The 16,255-nt window shown below is 43.0% G+C and overlaps 1 protein-coding gene across 1 annotated transcript in view; it reads left to right on the top strand.

Annotated features, from left to right (window-relative positions):
* Positions 1-16,255, top strand: part of zeb1b (zinc finger E-box binding homeobox 1b) — a 68,431-nt gene that overhangs the window by 6,478 nt on the left and 45,698 nt on the right. The window lies entirely within an intron of this gene.

Raw genomic sequence — 16,255 nt, 5'->3', positions numbered from 1 at the left:
ATGCCCCCCACAGTTGTTACACTCACACTGTCACCCCATAATAACGGCCTGGGTAGCCCCTCACCAGCTCAAAAGATCATTTTGGTGTTGTAGTAATCAGAGTTGCCTGTTTGGCGTGACACAACATCTACGTTGACATTCTTCTGGTTGTTAAGTGATACATGCTGACCCCTAAACACAGAAACCAGCTCAGGATGAGCAGCAGAGCTCAGTTAGGTGTATAATCTCAACTAAGTGAGAAGAAATGACTCCTAACTGCTGTCCTGACTCCAAAGTACTCAGACAAGTGAGACAACATTGTTTTATTCTCGTCAGTTTTTCCTAAACTAATATTAGTTCCCTGCTCCTCTCTCAGCCCTTCCCTGACAGATAATATTCGCGGTAGCACGTCTACCTGTGGGAGAGATTACATTTAAATTGCCATCCATGCGGAGGTAAGTACTGTGAATGCTGCGTCCTGAACGGTCTGTTGATGTGTGTTTTTAATCATGTGTTTGGTGGCTGCTCTTCAGGCTCACACTGAGTCCCTCTGGGTCTGTCTGCACACCCCTCCTTGTCCCCACATCATGACCACCGCCTCACCCACCTACCCCCGTCTCCTCCCCTGCTCGGGGTCCTCAGTGGAGCGGTTAATGAAAAAGACTGGACTGACACAATAGGCAGAAGGCGGGCACGGCGAGGGGCCCTTCCCTCAGAAACCTCTGCTGTAGCTTTAGTTTAGACCATCTGAATGTCAGTCTGATGGCTTTGTCTTTTTACCTCCAGTACATGTTGGATGTCTCATGCCTTTTAGATGTGCTTGACCTTATAGTGGTCTCACAGTGTCTCTGTCTACGTCGATGAAATGAGATGACAGCAGATGAAGAGTAATCCACTGTCATGCTTTGAAAACAGCCTAGCCTGGCGTTTTGCCAGCCCTTTATGATGACCATATTGATTTTCCTCTCCATAGCACACAGAACTGATAATGGCCCTCCTGAGGGGCTACACATTCATATTCACATCCTGATCCCAGTTGCTCAGCGTTGCTGTAATGTCCCAGCGGCCACAGTGACTTACAGATTCACTACTCAGTCCTAAAAACGTATTGCACAGGCCAGGAAAAGCGGGCCTAATGATAGCTGCAGCAGGAAAAAAAAAACCTTAGTCACCGTGTTTGTTAGACAGAGGGAAGGCCGACTGTGACGCTGAATGTCAACATGGATAAACATCCACACTGGATTAATGAGAGAAGAATGGGCAGCCTGAACCAAGAGGGAGGGGAGCATGCAGCATCCACTTTGCCCCATTTAACCCATGAGTGATTTGTTGAGGTCCCCCACACGTGGATCTACACAAAGGTGGCAGCAAGAGACAGAAGAAGACAGAGGTTTAGGTTGTGAACAATATATGACAAAGCAGATCAAACCACACAGGAAAGCTATTACTGTTAAAGGTAGCATTATATAAATACTAATAAAAAGTAAGATAGAAATATTCTTAGCTTGTTTTGATTGTATTTGGAAATATAGTTATATAAATGACTTAGAGGCAGCCTCAGTGTCTTTCACACAGCGTGTATTGTCTTCCTGTGTGTATTTAGCTCCATCCATCATCCCATCAACTGTGACCAGTTTCCCTGTCCCTGCTGTAGAAAAGCATCCCCACAGCATGATAGTACCACCACCTTGCTTTTCCATTAAGATAGTGTATTCGGGGTGATGAGTAATGCAAATTTATTGCCACACATATAATTTTGCGTGTCAGCCAGAAAGTTCCATTTTGGACTCATTTGACCAGAACACTTTCTCCCTTCCTCTAATGGACTATGTCAAATTTCAAATGGTTTTTCTTATGGTTTTCTATTCACATTAGGTTTCTTCTTGACACTTTTCAATAAAAGCCAGATTTACAGAGTTCATGGCTAACTGTGGTCCTGTACCTGGTGATAAACAGCATCCCCACAGCATGATGCTGCCACCGCCATGTTTCCATTTTTGTGGGTTAAAACTGAGTTCAGAGTTGTTAGCCTGTCTGTCTTTATGGATGCTTATTACATACCTTTTGGCATAGTTGTCCCCTTTAGATTTTGATATTTTGTCTCTGTATGTAGTTCTCCTGTCTAAAGCCCCTGTGAGACATGTCAGAAGATGCTCTGTATCAATGCAGGTTGTGCCTGCCCCCAACCTCTCTAAGCACACCTGTCCTGGCTTAGCTCACCCCTACCAACATTCAGGTGTTTCCAGGCAAAACACAAAGTAGGTGTGCGTATGCAGCCTTCCTCTTTCTTGTCATAACGTTTGCCCATAAGTCATTGAAGCATGGCCTTCCACTGATCATGTCTGACGTTGGACAATATCCTTTATTACTGACTGATGACGTTGTCTGCTTATATTATGTAACACTCATCACTGGTGGTGCAACCAGTAAACAACATATTCATGTGTCCCAGTATGAATTTCCACTATGTCGCTGCATTTGTAACTCTGGAGTCCCATGCATTCACTCCCTGTCTGTCATTTCTCTCCCTTGCAGCTGCCTCGGCGCTGACTCCTCGGCTGCAGCAGGTGCTGAAGGCATGCAGCAACTCAGCTATACAGCATTCATAAATAACACCTGACAAAAGTATGAGAGAGCCAGGACTGCAGCCAGAGTGAGGAAAGCGGGGCAAAGATTGAAAGTTTCCTCCAGCAGGATAGTGGGATGGGGTTCATGGTCAAATGTTGGAAATGTTCAGAATAGAGACTAAGTGCAGATAAAAGAAAAATGTTAGCATTCACTAAAATGTGAATATTGCTTGTGCTTTTGAGTTTCCAACTCTAACCAAGGCCAACTTTTCAGTAAACCTTCTATGCAAATTTTGACTAAGTGGATCTTTCTGAAGCTCAAGGCCAGCTCTAAGTGACTGGTTAAGTGGGGATTTATATTTAAAGGAAGGGAGTGTTATCTTTTCTGTAATTAAGATGTAAGAGCTTGGAACAATGTTAATTGTGCTCTAAAAGCAGACAAAGAGGTCAGAAAAGAATTTATATGCACACCTTTACAATCATCATCAGTAATGAATCAGCACTCAGAATAAATGAAGCCATAAATCATCCTCTGATCAAGGGCCGTTAATGAGCAAAGCTCAAAATGAAACCAGCGCTTTGTAGTTGTCATTTACTGCTCTTCAAATCCACACACACACACACGTACACATCCTGCCTCATCAGAAGCTATCGATCAGCTTCTCGGGGCGAAGGTTAGTTTGTCATTTTCTCTTACCTCACCGTGAACAAAACCAGGAAGCGTGTGAGAGATTACGGCCCAGGATGCAACCTGAAAGCCCTTTATCTCTGTGAAAACAAGAGGCTTCCTGCAGACCTGCTCCCATCCAGGACCCCCCCACCCCCACCCCTTCCTTTGCCCAGCCAGGCCCCCCGGCACCTGTGGCAGCCTATTTAGGGATCCTCATCAGGGATCAGGGCTGTGGAGACCACAAACCAGAGGGCAGAAAACATGAAAGCCTTGAAAAAAGAACTTACAGTTTTTGATGTAGGGCTGCCTCCACAAGCAAAGCTGTTAGTCTAACTGCATTAATTTAAAACAGAAAAGCACCAATCATTCCTACTACCTCTAAAATAATCTTCCATTATTTACTATTACAATTATACTCTTGTCTCTAATACTGTTTGATATGTGTTTTATTCATGCATTCATAATGACCCACTAGATTTAGATGTTATTTCCAAGTGCAGAATATTTTACAGTTTTAAAAGAGTAACACAAGTAGACCAAGTTGCTTTTAGCTGGATAATTAGTTGGGATTAAGTAGCCAGACTGTTGTCAGCCAGTTAATGGACATGCTGCTTGTAGCTATCCAACTATAGTTTTAAAGTGTTTCCCTGATAAGAGGTAAGAGTGATAATTAGCGCTCCTTTGTTTTTCACATCATGTATCCTGTTCTGCCACATTGGTTGACGATTGCCAACAACCGATGTTCAACTGGATCGGACTTGACCAGGTCCCAGCAGAACGGAAAGTCAGAAATCCGATCTTTTTCCGACCACTGAATGGTCCCATACTAATTGCTACTGGGTTGTGCTAAACATAGCACTCTTCTGTGTAGACATTGTTACTGAGTGACGAAGAAACTGTATTTTTTAAATGTTAAGACATGTCTGAGGTTCATTCAGGCTCAGAGAGAGTGAGAGGAAGGCAAGATAACAGGAAGGCTAAATAGAGAACAGCAAATGTGATCTGTTTTAGCTCACAACCTCAGTCTGGATTGGAACAAGCTTGAATTGGAAATGTTGACATCCTTGCAGGGAGTGGCGTATCTCCAACGTTCATTGGACGAGAGGTGGGATACATCCTGAATAGGTCGCCGGTCCATCACAAGGCAACACAAACAGACACATGACACATGCACGTGCCTAAGAGCAATTAAAACTAACAATTTAACCTAACAGCCATGTTTTAGGACTGTGAGCTGCAAGGCACCAGCGCCAACATCTGTGCCACCATGCAGGGCCTGAAGAGAAATCACAACTGACAGTTCAAAGCCTTACAAAAATGGGAATTCAAAACTCAGCCCCAAAACATGTTGGCAGTGTGCAGCAATAGGTGGGGGAGGGTGAACACTGCATCACTCTATGCTCTATACAACTGAGCGGAATGCTGTGATTTGCTCACTCTTGGGCTGAAGTTTAGCAGTTTCCGAGGCTCTTCATCTGTTTATTTAGAGGCTGGGAAGGACAACTGATAAGCACAACCCCAATCAGCTCCTGTAACTTTACATGACTGTTCATGTCTGAAACTGATCACTTCAGTTAAGGTGTTGTGAAGTACTCACATGTATTTTCATGACCATTAAACCTTGTTTGGTTGTTTTGTTAGCATCAGAAAACACCTTCCTTCTCCTTTAAGTTTCTGCCCCAGCTGGCAGGGGTGGTTTGTCTCGACAGTGGTCTGCCTTGAATTTCAATGACCCCCATCCTCCCCCTGGTCTTATTGTGCCATAGCTGCTAACTGGCTCCTATTCACTGCAGTGCCCTGACTTCCCATAGGGACCTAGATAAACAAGGGCCATTCAGTCCCCTCCTGCCCGCCTCGGCCTCTTCTTGTTTCGGTGCCAGCCTGCAGCTCGCCCTCAGCAACGGGCTCTGTGCCATCCATGCCTCAGCTCCGCACTGGATACAATCCGAGGGATTAAACTAGGACCGGTGAACGTGAGGTATCTGTGACGAGGATGGGCTCCATGTGTTTGTGTTAGAATGTAAAGAGTGTGAGGGAGGGAGCAGCTATCTGTGGGTGTGGTGGGACGATGCAGGCCAGGCTGACTTCCTGTTGTTACAGTCCGTCAGGGGAGCTCAGGGGCGGGGAGATGCTCCCATGAGATTACCCCGTGAGAGTCATATGGTTGGCCTGCGTTGCAGTCAGAGACCTTGTTTTTCTGTATTTTTTTTTTCATCTTGTGGTGGCGTGGCCCAGTTTGTTTAGAACATTCCTAATCTTTACCTTAACTCTGACCCGGGTGTGAACTTTCTTCTTTTTTTTTTGGTAGTATTTCTTTACGTCTGTTCTTATCAAGAGATCTCCAAGGAAAACCTCCCATCTCCCTGGGTGCTTCTATCATTCTCCCTCTATCTCTCCTAACCAGATGTTTAAAAGCTATTTGTTTGTTTACTCTGTGGAAGCCAGTTTGATTGATGCGACCATAAAACACTGCCTGCAATCCTATGCCACACATCTCTCTACTTCAGCAGAGAGTCCTACAAATTAATCCTTGCAGTTGAAGTTATATTCAAAGTCAATGTTGTTGCTGGCAAATACATTTGAGAAGATGTAATATCCAGCTGACCGCCATCATTTCGACTTGGAAGCTAACTTAAAGCAGTGTCCTTTGAAACGATCAGCTGTCTGATAAATCTGTTGAATCAGGACAGACATCCGGCGGGGTGTGGTAGTGACACAGCGTCTAGACTGGATGAAAGGTGAGCGGCTGTCTCCGAACGGGATTCGAATATGAAGGAATCTCGTTCACCGCCATGCAACCCCCAATGACAACTAAAATCAGAGAAGATACTGAGAGATTTCATGGCAATCAACATGTGTGAGATAAAGTAAGTTGGGTCCTTTACGAGAAAAGCTTTATGTAGAGCTCCTCTTGGCTCACATCTGAGCTGCGACTAATAACTGTATTGTCCCATGACAGATAATGTAGATGTAAAGCTGTTTGTTGTCAATGATGAGTGTGTTGAACTGAGGCATGCTCCTTCCCCCATCCTTGGAGACCTTATCCCTCAGGCAGAGCCGGTTGCATTTTATTAAAACCACTGTTCAAATAGACGAGCCCTCTGATCAACAAGCAGATTAACCGACTAATAAAACATACATCACAACATACAGAGAGGTCCCTTAGTGGCTGTTTGCTATTAATATACAAATATGGAGGATTAGTGTCTGCTGTCTGCCTGGCCACGGAGAGGGGATTAGGGTCCTGGTCCAGACAGATTGGATTTAATGTGTGTGTAAGACTAAACGATGGCTGGGCCACAAAGCCCTTATGTATGTACAGGCTGATCTCTGCTCTCTGGCTCTGATGCAGTCACAGCCTGTTTGTGTTTGTGGTTCAGTTGCATCCAGTAACATGGTGCTGGTTGGGGGTCAGCTTTGACACAAAATCCTGGGTTCTGTTGCATATCAATTAGGCCTGGCAGGGATGAGCTTCACACGGTGTAATAAACATAAAGTAAAGGAACATAGCATTGATTATTACTGTCATAATGTTATTTATTTTATACGTTTACTGTTTTTCTGATTTTGATACATAGAAAAAGTTTATCACTAGAAGTATAAAAAGCTGAAATTAGTGTCTTAAATAATTGTGCAATCTGCCCCGCAACTTGCCATCTGTATTTGTAAAACAGCATTACCTTCATTAAGTGTGATGGGTGGAACATCTTGTGTGTCCACACCTTGACTGTCCCTGGTTTGTAATTTGTAAAACGAACAGCTGCGTTTACTGGAGGTTTTCAGGGAAATAAAAACTGATGTTTTTAGCTCGATCAGCCATGACCAGGGAAGGGCAGGTCAGAAACTTTAAAATCGAATCTTTTTTCAATCAGTAAATGCACCATGCTAAAGTTTAACAGGTGGCACTGACAACATAATAATAATGTTGATATTTGGCTTGGAAGGACATACTGGTGGAAGAAGACTAAAGTTATTAGTTAATTTCAGTATCAGTAAAGTGTTTAAAATGAAGTCAGAGGATCACAGAGATGTAAGCAAACAACATCTCCTGTGACATATAAAGACATGGCTGTGGTTCATTCAGGCAGTGGGAGTGAAAGAGAGTAAAATCCCTGCTGAAAAACCAACCCCAAAGATTCTGATCAGTTTGTTTCTAAAACTGAATTGTCCTGTAAGTGAGGCAAAGTTGTAGTTGTTTCAGCCATTTGACATGCAGGGTGCAGCAGCAGGTGGGGGAGGGTCAGCTGTATGTTACTATATGTTCAACAAACTGAGAAAAGTCTGGTCAAAGCAGAACTTTGTCTGGCATTTCATAAAAGGACTTTAAAGCGTAGGAACAGCAAGAAGGGAAATCTTAGCTGCAGCTTTTTAAAGCTTTGGTATAATTTAATCTTTCTAACTGGTCCATGCCTAGCATGAACCTGTACCATTACTGGGATGCTTTTGGGCAATAAAATACAATAGATAAATTAGGGGTTTGCTGTAATACTCGCCTAGCTTGGTTATGATAAGCTCGTTGGCTGGTGTCGTTTTCACGGCAAATAGGATAACATCAGCCAGGCACAGTGACTGATATTGTCCTGTCTTATTGTGTCACTGTTGAGTTTTAAACCTACAGGATTTATTTTCCATCAGTGGTGTACGTTTCACAATTAGGCAAACACTGAAAAACTCATGAAATTACCAGGAATAAGCTTACTTGCACCGAGTTGAACGGGTTTATGACATGTTTTAACACTTCTATGGATAAAGAAATATTCTGATGAAGGGCTGGAATTTTATCATCATCTGAGATCAAATGAAAAATAAATGAATAACATGCCAGCTCACACTTACACAACTGCTGCACCCTTAATAATACAGTACACATAGACCACAGTCCGCTACATACCTTGGTTTGGGTCACATTTTGAGATGATTTCAGCAAAAAAAGTTTCCTTTGTGTGGAAAATAAACAACACAGACAAGCAAACCATTGTCAACGAGGAAGCTCTGAGTTTGCAGGTTATATACAACAAGCAAGTATATATCGAAATCAATTTAATATTGACAATATTTTAAAAATGTTCTTTCATTTTGGTTGCAGGCCAACGTAACGTATGGATAATTACAAAATGTGTCTTTTTCCTAGCGAATAATTGTAAAAAAGAAAAAAATTATAATAATAATACATAATGAGTGTTTGTTTAAATTGAGCTGGCTTCAATTTTAAGCAAAATCTTTGTGACCATTTCTGGTTTACATATCTCCACTACTTGCTCTAAAGAAACTCACCCAGCCAATTTAAAACCAGTGCTTGCTTTGCTATGGTGTGGAGTCCGTTGGATCATGGCATCTACTTATTTTGGCACATAGATATGCAATAAAAGCACCTGCACACCCTCTTCTGGATGAAATCGCTGATTGGCTCTGAATAATGTATACTTTGTCAGATTGTATACAGGTCTGCGGGCTTTGACAGAGTCCTGGTCGGTTCCAGTAGTTTCCAATTCATGGCTGGCCTAAACCTTTTAATTCTGATAGTTTATATGGATCCAATTCACAACAAATGTGATCTCAAGGCACTTTCCATGACAAACAGTCCAGTTATACAGAATGTAGTTCAGTCCAATACACAAGACACCAGTTTAAATCTTTACAGGACATTTCAGTTGTACTGTCAGGTTTAGATCTAAATATCATAGAATAAAGTCAGACTCAGTCGATACATTAGTATTAGTCTGATGCAAGTTGCTAAACTCTATCAGAATTTCTTCATAAACTCCTCTGAACAAAGGAAATATCGAACACAGATTTGTTTTACATCCTAACTTCCTCTCCACTAACCTCTACTTCTGTTTCCTCACTCTTAACCTGTAGCTTTAAGGCAAACTAAGCCCAAACTCACCGATTAAAGTAAAGGTGGGTGAACACACAGACATGAGCAAACCCTTAGTGGGACATAAGTGAATAAAACTGACCTTGGCCGTCGTCACTAAAAAGGAAAACACGTGTAGTATCCTATCCTGCAGATGTCCTAGAGATAGCAGTGGGTGTGCGTGTCTTTTACCTGTTTTAACATGCAGCACACACACACACACACACACACATATAAACTGTTATGCAGGGCCGCTTATCCCCAAGGGCGCCCAGCTAAAGGAGAGAGATCCCCTTAATCATGTCCCTGTCCCACATCCTCGTTATCAGACACGATTAATGAGCTCTCCATTAATGAAAAAAAGGAGGTGCCAGCCCCTACTGTAGGAAGGATTGGGAGGGTGCTAAGAGTAAATGCTCCCCCAGGTGCACTGACATCATCTTGCAAGGTGGACGTGATAGCCGTCAAATCGCGCCTTTGTCAGGAATGACAAGGCGTAGGTGTTTGTTCAGAATCCGTCTGCATGCACAAGGCCCCACTCTCAGCACTTGTCTGGACTGTTCAAAGCCAACATCTCGAGTCTAGTCCATTCTGCCCTTTGTATATCTGTCTTCCTCCTTTGTGTGTGGTGGATATATACTGTTAGGTGGGGAGGTGGGGGACAAGGAGAGCTTGATGAGACTGTGGAAGAGGAGGAGGGGGCGAGGAGAGGGCGGCAGGTGCAACGGACACCCGGTGCAATCACCGGCGCTCGGCAAAACCGGCGACAGGAAATCAACGTCGTCTTGGCAACCTGGCACTATCGATTAAGCACGGCCATCTCCAAGCTCACATCATGGTCCCGGTGGAAATGGCTTTGTGTTGGGTTTCAGGGGAGGAGGAGGAGGAGTATTGGGAGGAAAAGGAGTAACAGAGGAAGAAAGATGATTGTCTCTATTTCCTCCTTAAGTAAACATTTTGCTCATCTCCATGCTGCCGTGAATTACTTTCAGATTTACGACTTGTCCCAAAGCCACCCTCCTCATCGAGGCCTTCAGAGAGCTCTGCTAACATTTAACACTGCTGTGTCTCTCAGCCTTCCCCCGTGTGTCTGTGAGGACACCTCTCCCAGCGTTTCTGTTAAGGACTCATAAACTTTGAGTTTTCTTTCTCCACAGGACGATCAGGTTGCTGAGCAGAGCCCTGGTGGATTGTGATTACACCATAATTGTACTCTGAAGTGGTGATGTTGCATAAGCTCTGTGCACAAGCAATCAATAAGCAGCATTGATTTGGTAGGTGGAGTATTTTTGGCTGATACTGCACTCACTTTACGTAGGTCGTGTTTCTTTTCACTTCCTGCTTTCTCTGTTTAACTCCCAGCTGTTTTGGTTGGGAGCATGCTTCCTATGCAGTCCAGAAAAGTCTGGTTATGTATGGAATTCGATTTAATCATTTTCCAAGTGGAATGGATCAGGGTGGAAAAGAGAAGATTTAATATCCATGCATCCATCTAAGATGGAAAATTACATTTACATTAGAGATGCTCTGACTAGTAGCTGATCGTCAGTTTTTGCAAAGCTTTGACTTTTCAATTTCGATTTCAGCCAATTGCAATTTTTGTGTTAGAGCTATATGATAGGAAGGTGTAAAAACAACATTCAAAATCAAAACAGAACAAAAATATTGGAAGTGGAAGTGGCATTGCAAATCGCAAATGTTGCTTTTCTAAAACAAAGACAACATGATTTGGAGTAGACATTTAACTGTCTTTAAAATGTTTTATTAGTGATTAGCATGGTTAGAAGAGTCAGCATTGCAAAAAAAAAAAAAGAAGCTGTTAACATTTCCATTCAGCCTTCCTGTTATCTACTTAAAGTCTTGCTCTCTCACAGCCACAGTCATGTCTGGACATGCCATAGAAAATAGTTTCTTTTCAAAAAAAACTTCCACCATCCTAGTGCTACCAAACTATGAGTGTTGTTGTTAGCATGACTGGTGGTGCTTACTACAGGTCCTTCTCAAAATATTAGCATATTGTGATAAAGTTCATTATTTTCCATAATGTAATGATGAAAATTTAACATTCATATATTTTAGATTCATTGCACACTAACTGAAATATTTCAGGTCTTTTATTGTCTTAATACGGATGATTGTGGCATACAGCTCATGAAAACCCAAAATTCCTATCTCACAAAATTAGCATATTTCATCCGACCAATAAAAGAAAAGTGTTTTTAATACAAAAAACGTCAACCTTCAAATAATCATGTACAGTTATGCACTCAATACTTGGTCGGGAATCCTTTGGCAGAAATGACTGCTTCAATGCGGCGTGGCATGGAGGCAATCAACCTGTGGCACTGCTGAGGTCTTATGGAGGCCCAGGATGCTTCGATAGCGGCCTTTAGCTCATCCAGAGTGTTGGGTCTTGATTCTCTCAACGTTCTCTTCACAATATCCCACAGATTCTCTATGGGGTTCAGGTCAGGAGAGTTGGCAGGCCAATTGAGCACAGTGATACCATGGTCAGTAAACCATTTACCAGTGGTTTTGGCACTGTGAGCAGGTGCCAGGTCGTGCTGAAAAATGAAATCTTCATCTCCATAAAGCTTTTCAGCAGATGGAAGCATGAAGTGCTCCAAAATCTCCTGATAGCTAGCTGCATTGACCCTGCCCTTGATAAAACACAGTGGACCAACACCAGCAGCTGACACGGCACCCCAGACCATCACTGACTGTGGGTACTTGACACTGGACTTCTGGCATTTTGGCATTTCCTTCTCCCCAGTCTTCCAGACTCTGGCACCTTGATTTCCGAATGACATGCAGAATTTGCTTTCATCCGAAAAAAGTACTTTGGACCACTGAGCAACAGTCCAGTGCTGCTTCTCTGTAGACCAGGTCAGGCACTTCTGCCGCTGTTTCTGGTTCAAAAGTGGCTTGACCTGGGCAATGCAGCACCTGTACCCCATTTCCTGCACACGCCTGTGCACGGTGGCTCTGGATGTTTCTACTCCAGACTCAGTCCACTGCTTCCGCAGGTCCCCCAAGGTCTGGAATCGGCCCTTCTCCACAATCTTCCTCAGGGTCCGGTCACCTCTTCTTGTTGTGCAGCGTTTTCTGCCACACGTTTTCCTTCCCACAGACTTCCCACTGAGGTGCCTTGATACAGCTCTCTGGGAACAGCCTATTCGTTCAGAAATTTCTTTCTGTGTCTTACCCTCTTGCTTGAGGGTGTCAATAGTGGCCTTCTGGACAGCAGTCAGGTCGGCAGTCTTACCCATGATCGGGGTTTTGAGTGATGAACCAGGCTGGGAGTTTTAAAGGCCTCAGGAATCTTTTGCAGGTGTTTAGAGTTAACTCGTTGATTCAGATGATTAGGTTCATAGCTCGTTTAGAGACCCTTTTAATGATATGATAATTTTGTGAGATAGGAATTTTGGGTTTTCATGAGCTGTATGCCAAAATCATCCGTATTAAGACAATAAAAGACCTGAAATATTTCAGTTAGTGTGCAATGAATCTAAAATATATGAATGTTAAATTTTCATCATGACATTATGGAAAATAATGAACTTTTTCACAATATGCTAATATTTTGAGAAGGGCCAGTATGATCTGCTCATAGATCAGATTTTGACTCCCTAATTTATATTTAAATGAGATCCTTTATTTATTTACTGATTTGATTTGATTTGTTACATGCCAACTCATGTTTTTCTTCTTTTGATCAGGATTTTTAACCTGTCTTCTGGGCTGTTTAAACTAGGTCTGGTTTAGAGCTAAATAAAGCATAGAGAGTCTCATTTTTTGTGTACTACAAATAAAATAAAAGTACAACGGTTAAATGTAGACTGATCCAAACAGTGTTATGAAGGTTATCTAAATACTTGAAGTGCCGAAAACACTGTGAATGTCTCTTTTAATGCCTAAATTTGTGTTTTATGATTGGTGGAACATACAGATAATATACCCCGCCAATGTATAATTTTTACCCATTGTAATAATTAGAAAAATGATGCACTGAAATGTCTAGAATGGTGTAGGAACTGAGAGAAAAATCTGTAGGTTTGAATCTGGGGAAATATGGAATTTTGAAGAGGAAAAATTGTTGTAAACCTGACCTTAGTCAGGCCAGTTTTATGTCCCCACCTGCGGTGTGACCTGAACACTTGTTAGTCGTAGAAGCTGTGTCCATGGAGGGGATTTACTGCTTTTTCTCTCCTGTCCGGTGCAGGGAGAACAACAGCACAAAAACTCTCCCTGTCCTCTCCCCACTCTCCTGCTTCCTCCTACCTTCTGTGGTCAGCTGAACACAGAGCCGTCCTCTGTCCGGCCATCATGTGGATTTTACAGCCTTGTTAACCCTGAGCTATCTCCCCCACCAGGCTCTATATATTGTTCCAGGTTGTGCTTTCATTCAAAAAACCTGCTATGACATTTCTTCCCACAGGCACTGAAGTAAGCATTTCTGGGTTTTCGGGGGACTTGGTGCCATCGTTTTTATTTTGTTTTTGTCTAAAGGAACAACCTGTAAGCAGTTATTTTATCTCTGCATAAACACTTTGAACAAGGCTAATCTCACTGATTGACATGCCAGACTGTCACAGAAGCTTGCTTAGGTTAATAAAACAGAGTTTTAATCTAATTAAGCAAGAACTACTTATATTGTACATAGCCAGCCCAGAGTTATGTCTTACATAACTACAGGGGCGCCAAACATCTCCGCCCTCCTCTCATCTCTCTTTATTTGGGGCTATTCTGGGCTGGGTTAATGTAGCAGCGGTGCTTCGTGCCGAGTGAGTCAGCGGTCATTAGGGCGTGCAGACAGCACTCTGCCGGAGGCCACAGGAGCCAGTCAGTCTAATGATGAGGCCGGTGAAGTACCGGGGTCCTGAGCGCCCAGGACGTCCTACAGCTCCATCCAATTAGGCACCTCCAGCCCCGCCCATCACCGCTGTCACAGTGACAGACTGCTCCTTTTTACCGTCGAGGAGTGCCTGGATTATTTCATTCCTGATCTAGTGATCTTAAATTTCCATCAAGGCTGATTGTTGCATGATCACACTCACATGTTCCATTGTCAGCCAGAGTGTTGCCAATCTGGACCGTACACTTTCATGTTTCACACACAGCTGTGCATAGCAGCCATGGTCTGTCTGACTTGAGCCATGTGAGAGCGAGTGGCTCTGCTACACAGCTCAGATCCTGTCATCTTACCCTGGGAGAGACTGACTGAGCAGGAATGTAAACATGGCAGCTAAATAAACCGCTGTGTGGGGCACAGAGAGATGGATGCAGTCAAACAAGAGGATATGCCTGTGCAGTAAATGGTAAAAATGAGGATTCTTGTTGAGGTTAGAATCAGAGAGCTGGACCTAAGTTCTGCCATTCACAGATGCCCAGCATTCCTGTCCCACCCCTCTCTGTAACACCTTATCTCAAATCTAAAATGAGATGCTGTCACACCGTGTCACATGGCACCGGCACACAGCTCCTCAAATGCCTCAGCAGCTTTGAGCGATTCAAAGTGTCAATATGTAGCTGTGTTTTTATTTTTCCGTTATTTTCTTTTAAGGAGAAAAGTGCTGTCTCATCACAATCTCTGCCCCTGTCAGCAAACACCCGGGGCCTTGCAGGAGTAGTCAGACCCTTTGAACCTTTTCAGATTTGGTCCAAAAGCTTCAATATCATTTAATTGGATTTTATGGGATAGACCTGCACAAAGTTGAAAGTAAAGAATACATGGTTTTGAAATATAAAAATGCTGCATGCATTTATAGTCAATACATTGTAAGACCACTCTTGGTGCAGTTACAGCTGCAAGTCTTTTGGAGCATATCTCTACCAGCTTAGTACATCTGGAGACTAAAATCATTGCTCTTTCTTCCTTTTAAAATAGGATAAATCAGATTGCATAAAGATCAAGTTTCTTATTCAAAGTCTTGCCATAGATTCTCAATTGGATTTAGGTCTGGACTTTGACTTGGCCATTCTAACACATAAATATCCTATGATCTAACCATTCTATTCTAGCTCAGCCTGTATGTTTTGGGTTGTTGTCCTGCTGGAAGGTGAAGCTCTACTTCAGACTTTCTTCCAGCCTCTAACTGCTTTTCTTCCATTATTGTCCTGTATTTAGCTCCATCCATCTTTCCGTTAACTCGGGTCAGCATCCCTGTCCTTTCTAGAGAAAGAATCCCCACAGCATGTTGCTGCCACCACCATGTATCACCATGGAAGTGGTGTTTTCAGGGCTTGTTCATTAACGATCTCCAACAAACTCCTGAGGCTTTCAAACAACAGCTGTGTTTTTAATGAGTTTTACTTTTATATGACTTGAATGACATGAATGCTTTACTTTTTTGGTACTTTACTCTGTGTACCGCTTTTTTAGGACATGAAGAGCAGCATCTCTGAGGTGCCACCTTCTGTTTTCACCACCGTGTCAAGTGTTAGATGGAGTATGAAGCCCTGCCCCATCTATTGAAAGGCAGACACACCACTCTAACGCTGAAGATGACTTAATAATCACATTTAAAGAAAGAATCAGGCTTCTCAGCATCTCTTTCACTGCAATGATCCAAGTGCAGAAGAAGAAAAGCTTCTTTTTCCATTCGTGGTTTCTTCAGCTACTCCCCCTGATCCTTCAGGCGGGGTTTGATGTGGTGACCTGACTGTTGAGCACAGGTGCTGTTGGCTGCTGCCACAAGTTCTCTCTGGCTGCTGTAACTCAGGGCAGGTGGCCCCCATTATGGCTGCCTTAGAGGTAGCAGCCTGGCACTATCAGGAGTTCAGCATCTGTTCCCAATCCACTATATGTACCAACTGACAACTGGCATAGTCACTCACTAATAATGGCTACCTTGGATCAATGTCCTTGCAGCCTTCTCCTTTAGATCACTAGCTCTCAGACTCATTTCTTAGATCCCTTTTTCTCAGGTTTCTGTTTGTTCTTTTTTCTGTTTTTTTCCACTGCCTTTCATTTTCTTCTAAGGTGGATCAAAGAGAAGAGGTCTGCGGAGGCGTATGGAACCAGACTCCAAGTCAACAAGTAGCTTTTTCTATTGCTTAGAAAAATCCCATCATCTGCTGCATATATAGTTAAAGTACTCAGCAAAATCCAAATGTCCAAAGTTTATCTCGCCCATGCTCATCAGTTAGTGTTGATATTTTCCTGAAATCTTCTTATAAACC

The sequence above is a fragment of the Girardinichthys multiradiatus genome, chromosome 21 (genome assembly GCF_021462225.1).
Source record: "Girardinichthys multiradiatus isolate DD_20200921_A chromosome 21, DD_fGirMul_XY1, whole genome shotgun sequence".
In the NCBI taxonomy this organism is placed as follows: domain Eukaryota; kingdom Metazoa; phylum Chordata; class Actinopteri; order Cyprinodontiformes; family Goodeidae; genus Girardinichthys; species Girardinichthys multiradiatus.
Note: the sequence above shows the minus strand (reverse complement) of the source record. Positions and strands in the feature narration are given on the sequence as shown.